The sequence below is a fragment of the Thalassophryne amazonica genome, chromosome 13, assembly GCF_902500255.1.
Source record: "Thalassophryne amazonica chromosome 13, fThaAma1.1, whole genome shotgun sequence".
Lineage (NCBI taxonomy): Eukaryota > Metazoa > Chordata > Actinopteri > Batrachoidiformes > Batrachoididae > Thalassophryne > Thalassophryne amazonica.
The window spans coordinates 72,875,956-72,892,361 of NC_047115.1; positions in this window are offsets into that span (position 1 = coordinate 72,875,956).

Genomic DNA, 16,406 nt, shown 5'->3' on the forward strand with positions numbered 1-16,406 from the left:
TTTTTTCTACAAAATGTGAATTTTGACATTTAAGAATCCACCTGTTTATAGGCTAATAAGTAAAATTATAGTGGTGCCAATGAAAATTCTCTTAATGGCTTAAATCTGAAGAGGCTTAGTGGTCCTATACCTTTAATTTTGAAGAAGTTGCACTAAAATCACAGTCTGGGTGTAGGCTAAAACAGCTGCACATACATGTTGTGAATGCAGATCTGGATTAAAAAAAAATAAATTCCTCAAAAATTAAAGGCGCTGAGAATCTTAGATCAGCTTTGATTCAATTATTATTCAATTAATATTTAATTTTCACAATTTTGACAAAGGCTTTTATTAATATTATTATTCATTGCTACTGTTTATGCAATTTAATTTTGTTTTCATTCAGGACCACAGGCAAAAGTTCCTTGTTTTCATTACTCATTAATTTCTTTTTAAAAATGGAAAGCAAAGTGGCATGTGTCTTTTTTTATTGATCTGAAAATTGTGCAATTAGTGGCTTACACACTGTATCTAATCTGAACCATGGATTTTGTGATCCATGATACACCTATAAAGTAGCCATATTCTTAAGAGGTCATCAATAAAGACATATAATAGAGAAAATCAATCAATCAATCAATCAATCAATCAATCAATCACGTGTTTTACAGCATGCAGAAGGTGTCCAAAGTGCTTTACAGTAAAATCAAAGATTTACAAAAATAAAACACATATAATAAAGTTAAAACAGCACATGAAAACAAAACATGTCACAACACCATTAGGTATAAAAACCAGTTTAAATAATTAAGTCTTTAGCTTTGATTTAAAAAGTGCTTAGTCAGTAACAGGGCTGGATCCAGAGTGAAAATCTGACAGATGCATTTTTGCCCAATGATAAAATAAAAATCGTACGTGTCTTGTTATTCAATAATCTTCATTCTTTTATTCGTGTGCAACATACACTGTCACACTTCTTTTAATATATTTATTATACTTCATGGATCATAGTGAACACTTATTTGTATAAATATGATGACCTAAAAAAACACTATAACAAAAATTGACTGTAAACAGGATCAAATTTATTGCCAAAATCTTTCAATTATACCTGAATCTATATATGATTTTTTTTCAATTGATAATCAATAAAAATATGACTGCATATATTCTTAATAATAATATATTGAGATACAAACAGTTCACAGAAGACATTTTCCATTGATACCAATCAAAATTGGAAACAGTCCAGCAGGTAACAATATTCATCATGTCCATGACTAAATATACTAAAACAAATACATCACACAATTGTGATGTATTTGTTTTAGTATATTTAGATTGTGTTGTGATTTGGCACTTTATAAGCAGATTAAATTGAAATTGAATTGAAACTGAACATTTTATTGAGTCTTAAAGTAAATAAATATGAAATTGTCACTGATCCTTAAACTTTGGACATAATAAACTCTACATGGTGGATCCTGGATCTCTGGACATAAATAGGAATAAACAAAATCTGTAGTGTTTGTCAAAAGCATTTCCTTTTCAGACATTATTGGCATAAATGTCTTACAGCTACTGTGCTTCACTTCAGGATGTAATTTGTAAAGAAATACAGCACGTTTCATTTTTGGAGGAAAAAACGTTTTAGTCGATTCTAGTTTCTTGTCTGTATTACAACGTTTGTAAGAGGTGTCATTTTATTTAAAGCGGAAATTCGTTTTGAAATTATTCTGACTGGACTCTGTCTCGGCAGAGAGCCGCGCAGTGTTTCAAGCTGTGACAACGGAACGGAGGACAATTCTCGTTTCTTAACAGCAACAAGACAAGAGTCCCAGTTAGTGACTTTAATACACATAAAAGTGACTCATGATATTTTAATGGCTTTGCGAGGGGTTAAGAAGCGGATTTACCGCTTCTGAAGAGCAGCGAATCAAAGAGCCATGAGTCATTGAATCGAAGCATTGCTTCAATGGTTCACGGCTTCAAAGTGGAGTCGCACTGCAGAAACGGTTGATTACAGACCCGCTGCAGACCAAACCCTGAATATCCGAGTTTATTTGTACATCCATATGACTCTGAAACTCTGTAAAAATCTGTATAATTTACGGACTATAGGTTGACATGAAAACCAAAGCTGTGTTCACCGCGGGGACACGTTCAGCACTATTCTGGATTATTCAAGATTTTTTTTTAACCGCTGACGAACGATGCGTAAAAAAATTGCAACTGCATCGGTCCAAACCAGTCTGGATCCGGGCCTGCGTAATAGCGTGTAAATCAAGAGGTAGCTTGTTCCACAGTCTGGGGCCAGCTACCACAAAAGGACCATTACCCCAGAGTTTATATTTTGACCTCAAAACATCCAAGTAAAGCTGACCAGACGCCTGTAATGTCCTACTGTAAGTGCAGAGAGTTTAAATTTCATATAGGTAAGCGGGTGCAAGGCCATTAATAGCCTTAAAAACAAACATTAAAATCTTCAAATAATTCTAAAACAAACTGGAAGCCAGTGGAGTGAGTACAGTACAGGCGTAATATGCTCACGTCTGGAAGTGTTCCTTAAAAGACGAACACTTTTACAAAAGACAAAAGAAAAGATGAACATTTTTTCACATATATCATGTATAAAGATGTGAATGCATCTTTCTATGTGATAAATGTCATATTTGAAAACATTCTCACCTGTGTTTGTAGTGTACATGTTTAGCTTTAACTCTGGGGGTTTAACAAAGCCTTAACAATAACCATTTAGGAATTACAGCCATATTTCACACAGTCTGTCCATTTTAAGAGGGCATAAGTAATTGGACAAACTCATTTTTTAAAGATGAAATCATCAGTTTTACAACCAGTTTAAATAAGTCAGGGGGTGGATACATGAACATTTCCAAGTCACTGAATATGTCTTAGACTTCATATCCATCAATCATTAAGAAATACAAACACTGTAGTACTCCATGGTAAATCTGTCTGGAGGAGGCAGCTCATAAAAACTGACTGAACAAACAAGAAGGAGACGAGTGGAGAAAGCCACCAAGACTACTCAGAAGGAGGCATACACTTTAGTTGCTGTGACTGAAGAAATTGTGCATTAGTTCAACTTTTACTTGCAGCACCACCAGTCACAACTTAACGGTGAAGCAGAGCAGAGAAGGACTTTCTTAAAAAGAAAATGTGAAATCTCAGTTATAGTTTGCTAGAAGGCACATGCGAGACTCAAGCCTAGATATGATCTGTTTACTCATAAGTAATATCTTCTCTGTGCCACACTACTGCTTCATAATGGGGTGGCACTCAGTAATTGATGCAAATGCCCAAAACATATTCAGTGAATTGGAGATGTTCTTTTGTCCATCCCCTGAGTTGTCGAAAGAAAACTGCTTGTAAAAGTGGTGATTTTCAAGAACAATAATTATTATATTTCATTTATTTGAACAGTTGTGCACTGAACAGCACCCCATCCAGGACCAAAGGTGGTTCTGTGGTGTTGTGGCTCCCAGACTTGACTTGACTGAATGAACTGATTCGGCGCACAGAATATCAACACAGACAATAACAAACTCATAAAAAGAACAATGTACAATGAACCTGTGTGGCCCAAATGATGGTTTTCATTCCTGAATGCTGAACGCAATATGAATTAAAGCTGAAGGTCCACACTAAAACACATGTTGATTGTTTCAACTCCATTGTGGTGTTCTACAGATCAAAACTAAGTTTTAAAAATTGCATCAATGTGTGGCCCTGCGAGAGACTGGCGTCCTTGACCATGGTGTACCCCAACCCCGCCTCTCGCCCTATGACTGCTGCATCTGTAAGTTTATATTTTTAGCAGCATTGACTTGTTTACAACACCTGTTTCTTGTTTGTCACATTCGGAATTTTCTGGGACTGCATTTGCCCAGATTTGAAACCAAAAATAGTTGCCTCTAGGGACTAGTGTCTACACATAAGTATCAGTGGACCATATGCTAATTTACTAAATTCTGAAAGTTAGAAAAGGAAATCAGAAAAGCTATCTGGGACCTCAGAAAGCCCATCTGCAATTATTGCTTGATCTCCAAAATCAGTCTATGCAAGCGAAATTATGTTCAGTATGAGTGTTGTCATTAGTGCCACTTCGAAAATTAAATTCATGATAAGTAATTTATCCTAAACTTATAATGTGTTGTTTTTTCAAACTTATGCAAAAACAAATCTTGAGAAAAAATACTGTATGCGATAGTTAATAATTATTAAGAGCCTGTTCTTTCATATTTATGAATACATTTTACCACATTGCAGTTGCTTTTTTAATGAGAACTCAACCTATCATTCTTTTTGAGTTCTACACATGTGGTGATACCTTATTTACACCAGGATGTTAATAAAATCAATGCTGGCTAATGGTCTCCACTTTATGGTCTTCTCAAAACATTAATATTACTGTTCTGGATGCTCAGAATGCATCTGAGCTTATCTAGAAACCGTTGGCTTCTGGAGGCCTAAAGCGGCCCCCAGACCCCCGGCCTATGGGCTACGGCCCTGCGGGCCTCGCACTTTGTCCCCCAATTTCTAGTTCTAAATTGCACCCTTGCTATTATTACTTCCTGCCTCTACCTTATTTTATTTAACCAACACAAAATTTAATGTTTACTGTTCCAGGTTAGATGGAAATTTTAGTTGGTTGGTTCACTATTGGAGCAGCAGGAATGAAAAAGAAGCTGAGTGGGGTCTCGGGGAGAAGCTGGGGGGGGTGAGGAGTGACAGGTGGAGGGAAGCTGAGACCAATGCCACCCAGGGGGGAGATGAACTTGAGACGTGTCCCTCATCGTCCTGTGAAGGTGGAGGTCAGCAGACAGCCACGCTGAGCGGCAGAGATGCTCCAATCAGCAAAGAGGACGGACCCTTCTTCCCCAGAAGAAGTGAAGCCGCCGGCGGGCCGGGTCAGTCACAATTAGGACTCATAAAATATAATCAAACCCTCAAAAGCTCGGCTCAGATACTCGGGTGGTCAGAGTGGAACAGAGCCCATCTTTGTACTGCCGGAGCTTTTAGTCATGCGTAAAACAGACACACCTTGTTCCAGCGACTGACATGTATCTCTCGGTGAGAGCAGCTCGTCTCCCGCAACGGCGGAAAAGTTAATGGCCTCACCTGCTTTCAGACTCAATCACTGAGAGAAGCTATGTCTTAGAAACACGTGGATTTCAAGATAATCTCTCGAAGACATCAGAAATGCGCTGATAACCGTCTGCAAGCCCGGACTCTGTTTGTTATTCCGCCAGCGTGTGCACAGAAGGCAGGTTTATTGTTTGTTTTTGAAATCCGGTAATTAAGCCAGCTGTAAATTTGTATTTCTGTTGTCTGAGGCCTCAGGGCAGGATTAACAGCATTTAGCATTGTCGAATGTGCCCCGCCCCGCTTAAACGAGTGAGATTAAATTAAAAAAACAGCGACAAGCAAAGATCAGCTTGTGTCCTGGTAATAAAATGCTGTTTGACATATTTATTACGTCATTATTCACTAAGGAATCTGTCATTAGTTGGTCATTCACGCAGGTGTACGTGTGAGTTTCAGAAAACAAGGCTGCCGTACGCACAACGTGTCCATTTTATTGACTTTACTCACTTCTGGCATCAAACTATTCTGATGTGGGAGTGACTAAGGGAAAATTTGCCATTTCCTGCACTTCAAAGCACACACCTGAAATAAATCTCATATAGGTAAGTGAAACAATTACAGCTGCACCTGCGTTTGGATTGCAGTGTCAACATCGTAGTGACGCATTACGCCATAAGGCATTTGGAATTGCCACTGGTTTTTGACACTCATTATCACAGCATTACAAGAACACGTCAAGCATGAACATTTTTCCCATTTCTGCAGTACAACTGGAACAAAGACTTACATTATAGCCCAGGAATCCTTAGACGCTCACAAGGGCCTTATTTGCCTTCAGCTGCACCCGTGGGTGACATCTCAACTTGCTGGCTTATTACACCTGCCCGTCAAAGCGTCGCTCCCAGCCTCTTTCTCAGTAACAAACGTGATACGAGCTGTCACTGGGAAATGACTCGCTGCACAGACTTGCTAACCGAAAGGAAGTTTTCAGCACTTTTGAAAGAAGATCAAGACGATAAGCCAGATTTGAGCAGGTAATAAGTCATTCATCAGTTAACTCACTTTGACGTGCTGATGTCCGCGCTGATAGCATCAGCTACAAATTATACGCTATGAAAAGATCATCTTAACAGCTTCAGTGATGTGACAGTAAGTGGTTGTGACTGATGTATGTGGCTGAACCTCAGCCTACACCCAGTCACACGTTACATATTTTCGTTTCAGTGGCAGTCTTTAGCAGACATGTGATGACTATGTTCTTCCAACAATGTTACTCCATATTCAAAACTCCCAAAAGAGAAAAAAATGTCATTCTGACATTCACTGTTTTCCATTTTCCCCAGTTGTAAGATGAATACTTTTCAAAGTCAAGCAATTTAAATCCATAATCTATAAATTCACAATTTCTTCCAAATAAATTTAAATTTCAGCTGAATAGCTCCACATACTTAGTAAATAAATATAAAAACATCTACCAGAGAACGGGTGTTTTCAGTCAAATGTGTTTTGAATATACAGAGCATCCGGAAAGTATTTACAGCTCTTCACTTTTTCCCCATTTTGTAATGTTACAGGTTTATTCCAAAATTCTACTTACAGCACCCCATGATGACCAGGTGGGCTGCCATGTGCCTTTTACTAAGGAGTGGCTTCCATCTGGCCACTCTACCATACAGGTCTGATTGGTGGATTGCTACAGAGATGGTTGTCCTTCTGGAAAATGCTCCTCTCTTCATAGAGGAATGCCGGCGCTCTGACACAGTGACCATCAGGTTCTTGGTCACCTCCCTGACTAAGGCCCTTCTCCCTGATTGCTCAGTTTAGACTGGCGGCCAGCTCTAGGAAGAGTCTTGGTTGATATGAACATCTTTATGGATGATGGAGGTCACTGTGCTCACTGGGACCTTTAAAGCAGCACAAATGTTTCTGTACCTTCCCAAGATTTGTGCCTTGGGACAATCCTGTCTCAGAGGTCTACAGACAATTCCTTTGACTTCATGCTTGGTTTGTGCTCTGACATACACTGTCAACTGTGGGACCTTATACAGCGCCCTCCAAAAGTCTTGGAACACTTGGTATTTCACATATTTGAATTTGTTTATGCCATTTCAAATACAAAAAAATACAAAAAAAAATATCTAAAATTATGGTCCTTAAAATCAAACTCAAAGCAAATCTCTACAACTTGATATAAATTAATTAAAAATGTAAAAGCCAAGATGGGTTGCATAAGTAATGGAACACTTTGGTATAATACCTATAAATAATCAGTTTAATTGCCAGTTTTCTTCAGACAAGTCAGGGGATGGATACATGAACATTTCCAAGTCACTGAATATGTCTTGAACTTTATTTCCATCAGTTATGAAGAAATACAAACAGTATGGTACTCTATGGTAAATCTGTGTGGAGTAGATAGTTCTAAAAAACTGAGTAAATGCGTAAGAAGGAGAAGAGTGAGGAAAGCCACCAAGACACCCAGACAACCCAGAAGAGGTTACAGGCTTCTGTGGCTGTGATTGAAGAAATTGTGCACAGTGCATGTTTTGCATTTTGTATCAGCACTTATACAGCATCATGATGAAGTGGTACAGAGGAGGATTTTCTTTCACCAAAACATCAAATCTAGGCTTACATCTCAGATGTACCTTCTGGCAAATTGTACCTGAACTTTCAGGTCTTCTTTTTAAGAAAATCCTCCTGTACAGTCTATAGCTTCTATATATGAAGAGTTCAGATGCAAAACCCAGTAAGTATTTTTTATTTTATTGATTGATTGATTGATTGATTGATTGATTGATTGATTGATTGATTGATTGATTGATTGATTGATTGATTGATTGATTGATTGATTGATTGAATGGAGAAAAATGCAGTTGAAAATGGAGATTTAAAGGAAACCATATTGGGAAATGCTCAGACTTTCATCAATAAAATGAAAACAGTTTGTTCAAATTATTTCATATTTTGCACACTGATGGTTCCCTTGACAACCAAGTACATGTTGGCCTGAACTAAAAATTTATGGTTTTGGAGATACTGTGTTTTGCATCTGAACTCTTCATATGATATTTATATTTATGTTTTTACCCCTGTTTGTTTGTCTCTATGTGAACAGCCTGTAACCCACAATTTTTCATATATCATTATGAAGTTTTTACTGAATGATTCAATTTTCAAGGTCATAGGTCAAAGTCGGGAAAAATCTTGGAAAATTGGAAAAACTTTAACATTTACAATTTGAATTTAATGTTGAAAAGCCCATTTGGTGTACATTTTGCATTATATCTCAATCAAAAGTGCCTCAATCACTCTCATTGGTGACAACGAGGTGTAAACTGGCAACTCTCGGTGAGCAGACTAAGTTTGATCTGCATCTGATTTGTACTGCGGATTTAGCAGATATTTGATTTTAGCATTGAAAAATGATGAAAAGCCACTTGACCTTGAAAAGTTTTTTCCAAGGTAAAAATTTGTGGAATTGAAACTAGTGTTGGCGGGTTTGCACTCTACGAGTGTGGGGCTCTGGTTAAAGGTACAGCTGTTGGCTAATATTAAACACTAACTAATTTGAAGTTATATATCACTTTTCTCTTAGTCACATGACTTTGACCTTGGGTGAACTTGAAGGTTTGAAATCTAGGTCATAACTGTTTTACTCAAACTGTGTGGCAACTATATGGATTAAATATGGTGAAGAGTTGTCTGTTACTGAAAGGTAAAACGGTTGAATTTTAGATAGAATAGATCAAAGGTCACGGCCACATTGTGAGCTCACAGAGTCACTGATATGTCATTTGCACGGCCATTAATTGCCACTAATTGGCACAGCGTCTGAGTGCACCTTCTTGTTTATCCACTGATGCTTAAACAACATTGTGATTATGGCGGCGGACAAACTGAAGGCTCGATGGACACTTTAGGGTGGGATAAACCCCTCAGGTGCAAACACTTTGGGTTGAGCGTTTTACCATCTCTGAGCGCTTTTACAGCAGAATGTTCTCGAGTTGGAGACTTTTCACCAGGCTACAGCTGATTTTATCAACAAATCATGCACAGATTTCAGTCCCCCTCTTCTGTAGACAAACACAGTGCTTGTGGGAACATTACAATACCTCGAGTAAAATAACATCTGTGGAAACACATATTTCCCCCAACAGATCTAAATGAACGCTTGCATCTGGGGGTATTTATGCAGATCAGCATGTTGAACTGAGCATCGCATTTTTTTCTCTTCTGAAGATTTGCCAAAACAGTTAAAATTATCTCTGCTTCTCAATGGTAAAGAATCCTTCTTTTTTCTTTCATTTTTAAGTATGAACCATATGTTGCAATACATGATGAAACATGCATCATCCGGACACCCTGAGGGTGGAGGTAGTGGCTGAAAAGTCCAACTTCAAGAAGGCGTACAAAGGCTATAGGCCTGAGCTGCTAAACTGGTTTTTACACACAGTGTGTCTATTGTTTCAACCACCACACCAATGGCTACAAATCAGCAAACATCTTTAAAAAAGCGAAAAAAACAAAACAAAAAAAAAAACAGGATTTTCTTGAAAAGAGCATACAAGTTTTCCGCTACAGTTTGCCAGAAGGCACATGGGAGATGGAAGCCCACATGTAATCTGATTAATCTGTGTTTAATCTGCTTTTTTTTTTTTTTTTTTTTTTTGCCAGTTGTACTTCATATCTGTTTGTGCATTCTACATTTTCTATTATTATTTCTAGCCTTTGGAAAAGCCGAGGCATTTACCCTGTAAAAGAGTATTTTTTTTAACACAATAACTCAAAAACAATAAATACTTTCATCTCATAACTCTCTTAAAAAGCCAAATAATGAGGATGAAGTAATTAGACATTGGTTTAATGCACCAGATTAACCAAAAAAAAAAAATCAAGTTTGTTTTTTTAAATGAGAGTACTTCAAAAAGTTCTCAGCCTCAACCAGAAAATGTCAAAGGAGAAAGATTGTAGATTGAAGTCTGAAGGACCACGATAATAGGGAGGGGTGTTATTTCCAAAAATTTGGAAATCTCTAAATGTTTGCATGGAATATGGAAATATACACAGAATAAACCATAGCAGGATAAATTTTGGGTCATTTGGTTCCAAAAGCCCATATGGACGGAGCGTTTGACAATTTCAAGTAACGCGTGTGTCGTACATGTGCGCTGTTGACGTAGAAAATCACTCTGTTGCTTATAATTAGTTAATTGTGGCCATGTTATTCTTTACATGTGATGATGATTGTTACTGTAGAAGTTGAACATAAACTTGGGGTCAAGCAACATTTGGAGCCAAATTTCAAGTCTCTAGGTGCAGCGGTTCTCAAGATATGACATTTTCGTTGATATTTTTGCCGATTTTTGAACCCGATATCTTCACTGGGTTCGTCCATATGGGTTTTTGGAACCAAATGACCCAAAATTTATCCTGCTATGGTTTATTCCGTGTATATTTCCATATTCCATGCAAACATTTAGAGATTTCCAAATTTTTTTGAAATAACACCCCTCCCCATGATAAGTCTACGTAACCAGGCCCACAGCAGCCGCCCCGTGACAGCCACAGATGCACAGCTTCAAGTGTGGCTGGACGGACTGATCCGTGTTAATCACGTCAAGCACATCAAGACATCATGGAGATGGCCGGGATTTCAAAGAGTGGATCAGTTATGTTGTCCTTTAGAAAAGTGTGTGCACGTTGGAGTCCCATGGATGTTGACTCTTGAAACAAAACAGAACCAGAAGTAAGTTTGTCAGGTTTTCTGACTCCACAAGTACAGGAAAGTGATACTTCAAGTGGCAGTCACTGGCGTACCAACACAAGGATTCAACTTACCCGAAAAAAAATCAGTTGTCCCTTCAGCGGGAAAGTCTTGATGACCATTTTTTTAGGACTGTGATGGTGTAGTCTTCACAGAAATTTTGGAACCGGTCAACTCCTTCTGATTTGTGGACAATTTTGAAAAGCTGCGCGCATGTTTGAAGCAGGTTCGTCTGAGAAAAGATGAAAATGCTCATCCACACACAAGTCAACAAGCACAGGATGCATTGCAGCTGCTCATATTTTACAAGATCTTAGGACACTGGCCAAACAGTCCAAATATTGTGCCCTCCAACTTTTTACTTTTTTCCAAGCTGAAAGAACACCTTGAAGGGACACGGTCACACTAATGATGCAGGGGTGAAAGCAGCTGTGGGTCACTGGTGTCAAGAAAAGACTATTTCTTTCCACTGGGATGCAAAAACTTGTCCAGAGTTGGTGTAAGTGTGTGTAAAGGGAATGTGCCTTCATGAACAAGTACTGACATTACCTGATAGAAAACATTACAAGCTTTATGAAGTTACGAGGTCTGTCAAAGTATAGGTCCTTTTTATTTTTTCAAAAACTATATGGATTTCATTCATATGTTTTTACGTCAGACATGCTTGAACCCTCGTGCGCATGCGTGAGTTTTTCCACGCCTGTCGGTGACGTCATTCGCCTGTGAGCACTCCTTGTGGGAGGAGTCATCCAGCCCCTCGTCGGAATTCCTTTGTCTGAGAAGTTGCTGAGAGACTGGTGCTTTGTTTGATCAAAAATTTTTCTAAACCTGTGAGACACATCGAAATGGACACGGTTCGAAAAATTAAGCTGGTTTTCAGTGAAAATTTTAACGGCTGATGAGAGATTTTGAGATGATACTGTCGCTTTAAGGACTTCCCACGGTGCGAGATGTCGTGCAGCGCTCTCAGGCGCCGTTGTCAGCCTGTTTCAAGCTGAAAACCTCCACATTTCAGGCTGTATTGATCCAGGACGTCGTGAGAGAACAGAGAAGTTTCAGAAGAAGTCGGTTTCAGCATTTTATCCGGATATTCCACTGTTAAAGGAGATTTTTTTTAATGAAAGACGTGCGGACGGATTGCAGCGTCGGCTCGCAGCCGCCGCGACGCTCCGCCACAGGAAAAACACCTCTGTTGGAAGCCTTAAGGGCAAGTTGGAACATGTCCAGCTGTTAAACAATTTCTCATATACTCACTCCACTGAAAGCCATCAAAAGCCGCCTGGATTTTACAAATGGTTATCAACACGGAGGTGTTTTTCCTGTGCCGCCGCACCGCGTCGGCTGCGTCCCGACGCGCGGACCCGTCCGCACGTCTTTCATTAAAAAAATCTCCTTTAACAGTGGAATATCCAGATAAAATGCTGAAACCGACTTCTTCTGAAACGTCTCTGTTCTCTCATGACGTCCTGGATCAATAGAGCCTGAAATATGGAGGTTTTCAGCTTGAAACAGGCTGACGACGGTGCCTGAGAGCGCTGCACGACGTCTCGCACCGTGGGAAGTCCTTAAAGCGACAGTATCACCTCAAAATCTCTCATCAGCCGTTAAAATTTTCACTGAAAACCAGCTTAATTTTTCGAACCGTGTCCACTTCGATGTGTCTCACAGGTTTAGAAAACATTTTGATCAAACAAAGCGCCAGTCTCTCAGCAACTTTTCAGACAAAGGAATTCCGACGAGGGGCTGGACGACTCCTCTCACAAGGAGTGCTCACAGGCGAATGACGTCACCGACAGGCGAGAAAAACTCACGCATGTGCGTGAGGGTTCAAGCATGTCTGACGTAAAAACATATGAATGAAATCCATATAGTTTTTGAAAAAAATAAAAAGGACCTATACTTTATTGACAGCCCTCGTATGTGAGTCATGTGAGTATCTTGCTTGTTATTGAAATTATTGCATAGAAGGCAGAACTTTTCAGCCACCCTTCCCAATAAAGGACACCTCAAATTTGTACATTTTGAAAGGTTTTCATTGCATTACAACTGAAGTACTATTATAATGTTTTTATATACTAGTCAATATTAATTTATTCAGAACAGGAGCCAGTCTTGCAAATTTACCAGTAGCTGTTCCAATTATGAGCAAATAGATATTTTCATCAAACTATGTATGAGCACCATAGTACAAATATGAAAAAGACTTTTGTAATATTTCCCTGTATACTGTACTGCCTCAGCATGCCTGCAAAGGTACAGCGTGTGCTGGAGGAAAAGTTGGTTTTTGCTCATACCATCGCTCTGCCGTAAGCTATTTTCTGCTCCACTGCAAATCCTAATTGATCAAACTCAATCTTAGCTTTACATTACATGGGCAGATGATATCATTTGATAGCGATATTTTGCGCCGCTCTCGCAAGGTAATGTTGTTTTGCCGGCTTTATACCAACACGGTGTCTAGACAAAGGCATATGTACACAGAAATGGAGTGTATAAATGTTTAGACAATCACTATTTTAATTGAAAATGTTTCAGGTTGACTTAGCTTTGCCACTCACTGCTGAATTGTTGAAGTGTACTGCCTCATCCTCAAACAGGAACACATGCTTTAAAAGCAATAACAGTGTATTATATAGTTAAAAAATCCAGTTCTGCAGTCAAGCTTAACTTTACTCAGTGTTTCTAATAAATTCGAGTGTAATGATTTCAATTTATTTGTTAAGTTAACATGGAAACAATTTTGTATATTAAAAAAAAGTAATCTCAGATTGCAGCCAGTCTGCTACTTGATCCTGTCAGATCTCAGAACTGAAGTCGAGACCAATGAGTTCTTGAATGAGAGACTGCTTGGGAAAACCAGGGACTGTGTGTTTCTCCATTTAGAAGTAAAATTGCTTCAGCAAGAGCATCCGGCCTAAAACCTGTGCCAAATCCCAATACAAATCTGTGTTGGATCCACTGTGGTAACCATGAATAAACGGGAACAACTGAAAACCAAAGAAAAACGAAATAATCTCACATTCTTATGCATACGCAGTAGTAGCCAGTAAACCAGTATTGATCAGTATGTCTGGTATTTGTATGTGTGTAATAATATTTATATTTGACAACTGTTTTTTTTTTTTTTCACTTTCACTTTTGATACTGCATGTGCTTCTTACCCTGTGTGCTGCTATATAATGCTGCTGGAACCTCAGTTTCCCTGAGGGAGTCTTCCTAAGGGATCAATAAATTTCTATCTAATCTAATCTAATATGTTATTAAATAGTCTACAATGCTTCAATCCTTTCATGAAAACATTCCCGTCACTGAGTTGAGATCATGTGATGGCTGTGTATTTTCTTGTTGATCACGCTATGCAGTTTATCACAAAGAAAGACATCTTGAAAAGCTATTTCAAGAATAAAATTGTAATATTTTGTGAAAAGGATCATACACGTATTATAACAGACTTGAAATGTGGAGGAAAAAGCTATTTTATCATGAAAATAAAGTTGTTATTGATGCAACATAAAGTGAAGACATATTTTTTGATAACTTTTACTTTGATTTCATTGAAGAGTTAGATTCACTCTGCTTTTGTTTTCTATTTTAGGCCATATAATGTCACATGTGTGTGAGATAGATTTGGAGATGCAGTTGGGGAGGGGGGGCACTTTGTCATAAACAACACTGAGTAACAACTAAGCTGAAGGGACACTGTCACTTTGGAAGCTTACGTCACAGACGGTGATGGAAAATGGGCAGATCACTGAGGTGCAACAGGTTTGTAACTGTTAGAATGGCCAAAGCAGAAGGTCACCCCTCTGAGTCTGGTCTGCTTGAAGTTTCTTCCTCATTATCATCAGAGGGAGTTTTTTCTTACCACCGTCACCAGTGTGCTTGCTCTATGGGCTGGTGAAGTTAAGACCTTACTTGCATGAAGCACCTTGAGGCATCTTTGTTGTGATTTGGTGCTATATAAATGAAATAAATTGAAATTGAATTATGTGCTACCTGTACTAGTAGATTTGATGTGGATACATGACAGAGACAGAGAAGGATAGCAAAAAAGAAAGCAGCTGAGACAGCTCCCCATAATGGCCATAATACCCCATCATCATCATCATCATCATCATCATCTGGTGGCTGTGGCTGAGAGACAGCGCACAATGAAACACAAGTAATCACAATCACCCATTGCTACTCCTCAGGTAACTGACTTTCCCAGACCTGGTCTGGGAAAGTCAGTTACCTGTTCTTTCATGGTTTCCACAGTTTTAGGTTGGAGGCTATAGCTCATCTCTCGAACAGTAGCAGTGACCAGCAAATTGGGCTGACGTTGGCTTAGTGGTGGAATGTCATGTCCCCGTATATTTGCCTGGGTGTGGGATGTGAAGATTTGTATAGCAGCCATCTACGCGCTTGTGTAGTTGGCTATTAATTAACCAGGTTTATCAGACATACATCACTCATCACACTAATACAACCAGAAGCACCGGGAGAGCGCAAACCTCCACCAAGGCCATAGGGTCACTGAGGTCACATGGAATCCCCTTTGGCAAAGAGACTTATTCCACGTTGTTTCACGCATCTACTGTCATGTTTCACATTCAGTGGTTAAACCCTTAGATCTTCAGCAAATGTATTTATAAAAAGAAACTGCATGAACTACACAAGTTTTTTTTTATTTTCTAATAACAAGTTTATTGAATGAGGAGAACCAAATGCTAAATTATTGTTGGGTCGTAACTTAATTTTTGTTCAGCCTTTGTGACCTGTCTTCATGAAGTTAGATGCAAAAATGTTGAAATTGGCCCTATCCTGCAATGATAAAGAATCCTTAAAAAAATTACTGGATACAGATCATGTTCCAGATCATTACCAAAATTTAATGACTTCTAAGTTAGGCCAAGATGCACCCCTGGTAAAAATGTCATTGAAATCCGTTGAGTATTTTTTGAGTAATCCTGCTAACAAACCAACCAACAAACAAACAAACGGACGCGACCGAAAACATAACCTGCTTGGCGGAGGTAACAGTTTCAGGTGACCAGCAACCACAGTTGCAGCCAAGCAGGATATACCTGCTTTGGGAATCCATGTATGTAAAATGCATCTTGAGTTTTGTGCTCAACAGTTCTGTGCTTTTTGCTGGTCTAAGGAGCAAACGCTTTCAGGTGACAGATAATATCAACACACCACTTCTGCACCTGACCACATCAACACAAGGGCAAGTGCTATTGTGATTTAGGAGACATACACACTGGGCATAAAAATGACATCTACTTTGGGTGGAAACTAATGACACTAGTGTTGCCCTATTCACTGATTTGCATCAGGTGCAAGATAGTGACCTGAAAGAATAAAGATGAAAACAATATTTCTTGTTTTTTAAAAAGGACATTGATATATATATATATATATTGAAATGGATGCCTGTGACAGTGGTATGTTTACCACCTGTTACATCACCTTTCCTTCTAACAACACTCAATAAGCCTTTGGGAACTGAGGACACTAATCGTGAGTGTCATGACTGGGTATAAAAGGAGCATCCCCAAAAGTCTCA